Here is a 5,319-nt window from a genome sequence, read left to right as displayed (position 1 = left end):
GCTGATCAGACCCAAAGCTGGGCTCCTACAAAAAGGGAGAGGCTGTGGAGCAGAGACCAACGGGTGCCCAGGCCACAGGCTGAGATATTCAGGCAGGAAATGCTTAGGCTCTTTTCAAGGAATTTAATTAAAATATCATGGAAGCAGCAAATGCTGTAACAGTTCCTTTGCTTGCTTTTTTTTTTTTCCCCAAATTTATTTTCTTCATTTAAACACTCCAAAGTTGGTCCTGGGTACTTATAAGCTGCTCCAGTATCAACCTGGTGATTTGGATAAAATAATCACAGACCAAAGTGGGATTTTTATGCCCTCAGAAGGTCCCAGAGGCACAGAGGGTCTGTAGGGAGGATTTGGAAGGTTGATGGGAGGTGGCAAAAGGAGAATAAGGTGAACTCCTGCATGGAGATGCCCTCCCTCCCTCCAGCACCCTGCACTGCTCTCCATCCCAGGGGGTCAGGAGAACTGCCCATGGGCCCCAGCAGCACCTCCTGGTCCTGTGCAGGGACTGTCCACAGGTTTCATCTCCTGCCTTTCTCAGCTGTGCACAGGGGGCTATTCATTATTCCTGCTGGTCCCCCTGTGATAAATGTTTTCCAGAGATCAGTTCTAAATGTCCTTTTGCAGAGCCTGCTCCCATCCGTCCCTCCTGCACCACTGGGCAGAGCTCTTCGTTGTGCCAGAAGAATTACAATTCTGCACCACAGAAGGAGGAAACAGAGCTATTAATTTCCTAGCAAGTCTGCAGGGCACTTCCAGGACAGATGCTGCCTTTAGTGAATGCTGCTCATTTCTGGATGGAAGGGGAATGCTGGCACCAGTCAGGTCCTCAGCCCCACCCCACACCCATGAGGGACCTCATGAGGGGCCACACACAGTTTGCCCAGGCAGGTGAGGAGGACAAGAGCTGAGTCCCAGGGGAGACCCTCCTCTGACCAAGGGGCTGGAGCAGGGATGGGTTACACACCTGGCAGCCAGGAACACCAGGCAGGGTGGGTAGAATTGTCTAAACACCCTAATTCTTATAACTGAAGCAAGTGTGAATCATTTGAAATGCCAAAATATTGACAGGATAATGAGTTAAACCCAAGTGTGAATTCAATGATGTCTTGGGGTGCCACTCAGCAGGAGCTGCCACAGCAGATGCCTGAAGCACCAGAGGAGCAGGGGCAGCTGACCCCCAGCCCAAGTCCCCTGAACCCACTGAGCCCCTTGCCCTCTCACGGGCTTTTGACTGGCCCTTGCTGGGAAGGAGGTGGCCACTGGCTGCTGGAGCCCAGCCTGTACCTGTACCCTGTGCCCACAGCTGCCAGCTGAGGAGGCATTTCCTTCTCTGGCTGCTGCTGTGGCAGCTGGGCTGGCTGCTCCCACAGCTCCTGCCCTCTGGCCCTGCTGACAGTGATCCCAGTTCTGCATCCATCTCATTACTGCTGTGTGGTGGGAGCAGGGATGTGCAGGGCATCTGTCCTGCTGTCAGTCATGCTGGCAAGAAATATGTTCACAACTTTCCCTCCAGCACTGCCCCTTTAGCCCACACACTGGCAGCAGTTCTGTGATTGCCTTGGATGTCTGGAGTGAGGAGAGCAGGGCACCATCAGGTGTGGGTGAGCTGCAGTAGGCACAAGCCTTGGAGGTCAGTGAGCACCACTGGCACCAGGCAGGGCCCACACAGGGACCCAGCGGTGAGCAGCTGCGAGTGCCACCAGGACAGGGCCACACTGGCCTCTGCTGCTGCCCAGAGCCAGGAACCAAATACCAGTGGCAGGGACGTGGCTCAGCACATTGAGGCTGCACTTCCAGGGCAGGTAAGTGGGGTTGGCTCTGGGGTGCCCAGTAAGTACCCAGTGAGTCCCTGTCCCTTATCCGGTGGTCCCCTGTCCCAAACCTTTGCTCCCACACAACCACATGAAACTGTCTGCCAAGCAAGTCAATACAAATCAATCAATGTTTGCTCCCTCTCAATAACTCTATTACACCCTCAAGGACAGATCTAAACCACCCAAATGGGCCCGAAGCAGCTGCTGTGCTGCCAGCAGAGCGAGCGCGCCAGAGACTGTAAATCACGCAACATTAATATTGTCAGTGACAATGAAAATCTCTGTATTGCCACGTCTGCCCGCCAGCAGCGGCCTTCAGATGTGCTTCATAAGCACCCACGCTCCTGCTTCCACAAGGGAGGGTGGGTGAGGGACATGGGGCAGGCTGGGCACACAGCCCCTCTGCAGGCAGCCAGACCAGGGTGGGATGTCAGGGCTGTGCAGGGTGCACGTGGGCAGGTTCAGGGAGCTCACCCCGCAGTGCCCACCCCGCACTGTCAGAGACCTGGAGGATGAGCAGTGACCCCCAGAATTATGCAAACAAAACCTCCTCTGACAAACCTGGAAGGGCAGAAGCCTTCATACCCATCACACGTCCTCCAGCCCCAGCTCTGCTCTGGGCTCCCAGCCCTGCCCACAACAACGGGGAGGGTTTTGCTCAGCCAAAATTCAGAGCAGGGCAGTGCATCCTCAAGATGTCCTGAATCTGCAGAGCAGCAGAGGCAGGAGGAGAGGGCACAATGGCTGCAGGGAACTGACAGGGACTTGCATTCCTGGCTCCAGTGAGAAGAACTGGGCTGATGGCCACAGCACTGAGGCATTGCCAGCTGGAGATGGAGCAGAGAGTGCAGGAGAGGCCCCAGAGCAGCAGAGCCTCTGCTTTCCCTTAGATGTTATGCAAAATGTCAAGCTGGGAGATTGATGAGACATGCAGGGACCTGCTGATGGAGGTGGCTGAGCCTGGGTTTGGAGGGTGCAGAGGGAGGTAAAGCACTTTGGAGCACGGCAGAGAGGAGGAGCTGACCATCAGGGTGGCTGCCTGGCCTGGAGCCCTCCCTGCCCACCGGTACAGGGAGCTGCCCGAGCCCACCGGGCCAGCACTGCTGCCTCCGACTGCTCCTGTCAGCTGGAGCAAACACGGCCTCCCGTGGCCACACCAGCCTCCTGCTGCCAGGATTCAGGCCAGGACAACATCGCTTTTGGCATTCTTTAGATGTACAAGACACTGTCAGAGCCAGAGCTTCCGAGTCAGCCCAGCAGGACAGAAAGGTCAGAAGACATTCTGTCGCCTGTAAATAAATAATAATAAATTACCATGTTTGAGCACACTCAGGAATGCCTCTGTGTGCAGAAACATCAGGCTGGATTAGTGCACAGCAGTGACATGGGGACAGGAGGGTGCTGCCATCGCTGCCTCTCTGCCTGCAGTGAAGGGCACGTCCTGCCACTCCGGCAGCTCTGCTGTGGCTGAGGTGTCACTGTCACCTGATGGGCAGCCCCATACAGCCCTGCTCCTCCCTAACGTGTCCAAGACAGACCCCACCTCAGGTCAGGAACATCCCACCCCAAGGGAGCAGAGCTGGGCCTTGAGGAGCAGAGATGGCTGCAGCAAGACCTGCTTGCAGGGAAAAGGCTGAAGGCAGTGCTCCCAAAAGGCTCCAGCTGCACCTCCCAGGAGGTGAGCCCTCCACTCCTGCAAGTTTCAGAGCAAACTAGAGCTCATTCTCCCCACCAGCACACAGCTCCTCAGCCCCGGCAGCTGCTCCATCCATCGAGTGCCTGCTTGAGGTCTATACGAGCATTCATATGGAAAAGATCTACTCCTTTGAGTCATTTTTCATTAGTTGCAATACTACTGAGCAAAGCAGGGCTGGTTTTGTAAATTAAAATGGGTTGCAGTTCAATACAGAATACTTCATTTGCAGCCAAGTTAAATAAGAGAATCGACATAAATATAATGCAATTACTTTTGCTACTTTCATAATGCCTTTATGAGGCAGATAACCATCCCCATGAATACATTATCCCTCAGTATCTCTGCATCATTTCTGGACTTAACTCTTTTGAGTAGTATCAGAAGAATGGATACATTTAATTAAGTATCTTATTTTAGAAGTCAATTTTACAATGATCAGGAAGCAGTATCTTTAATTTTCAGTCATGGAAGAGGCTTTCTTTCTGCCTCCAGACTGCTGTAATTTTAAGAATGCAGCCTTGAACAGAGCTGCTACATGTGTGTGTCTTGCAGGAGAAGTTGTAGAGCCTGGGTGTCCCTCTGTCACCAGTCTGTGAGGTGACCCCATCCAGTGGCCTGCCATGGAGCAGTGTGTCCCTGTGGGTGGGGACACTGGGCTGAAACCGCGCTGCCGTGCCCGGAGCCGCAGGCAGCAGAGCCCTTTGCTGAGCTGGCGTAACATCCTCCTTTGTCAGGGTGCTCAAAGCCCAGCAGTGAGCCCTGACCAACTGAGGGGGCTGGGATGCACAAGGGCAGCACTGGAGCTGGCATTCTGCTTTGATGATGCATTACACGTACCACATGTTTTTACATTTCTCCCACTTTTACAATTAATTTTCAATGCTCCAGCATGACTATTACCTGCTGCACCCCAGCCCACCTTCACCAGCTCCCTTCACTAGAAGGGACTTCTAATCAGCACAGAGCTAATTGCAGGTTTCCTGGGAGAAAGGCAAGCTTGATAAAGCACATTTCTAAGAGGATCATTGTATTCGTGTTCCTCCCAGCAGATGTTTCATGTAGGGGCCAGGAGAGATGTTACAGGGCAGGGAGGTGGGATGGCAACGTGGGGAGACAAGGCACAGGGAGCAGAAGGACCCTTCAAGCTGGGCCTTGGGTGTAGGCAAGGAGGGGAGAGATGGGGGGTGGCCCCAGCCCCTGCCCCAGCTGCTCTGGGCCCTCCCAGCTCCTCCACATCCCCTTCTGCACAGAGACAGTGCCACGGGGTGACAGCCTGGGCACTGTCTCAGGAGCCTGGCTCCACCACAAGGGAAACCATGGAGCTGTTCTGGCTGGGAACAACATTCCAGGGGCAGGTGTTCGGTGGTGTAAAGAAGGATTTTTTTTTTTTTTGAAACTCATTGAAAAACATAGATCTTCATTAAATTAGGAATATATAGGTCTTAAGAGTCCCAAAGGCAGGAAGCCCCAAGAAGGTCCATGACCACCCAGAGGGATCCACTGCAGACATAGCTGGGGCTGCTTCCAAGAGGCGGGGGGATGCTGTGTGCATGTTAAAAGCTGCTCACGTCACCCTGTTTCACTTTAGTCTTAAAATACAGAGTGCAGAGAGAGAACCAAATTCCTGAAACTGGACTAAAACTCCTTTGAAATGTGCTTGGTACCGGAGCAGATGGAATCGGTCTCCTGCGGGAGGGGCCTCTGCAGGCACATTCCCTATATTTGCTTTTACATCACTAGCTATTTTAGACTTGCAGTGCCACTTCTCCATGAGCAGCCAGTAAAAATATCCTGTGGAAAGCACTGGCA

This window comes from Chamaea fasciata, unplaced genomic scaffold (genome assembly GCF_029207755.1).
Source record: "Chamaea fasciata isolate MVZ Bird 193981 ecotype frontalis unplaced genomic scaffold, bChaFas1.0.hap1 SCAF_16, whole genome shotgun sequence".
NCBI lineage: Eukaryota > Metazoa > Chordata > Aves > Passeriformes > Sylviidae > Chamaea > Chamaea fasciata.
This window is presented reverse-complemented; position numbering follows the sequence as displayed.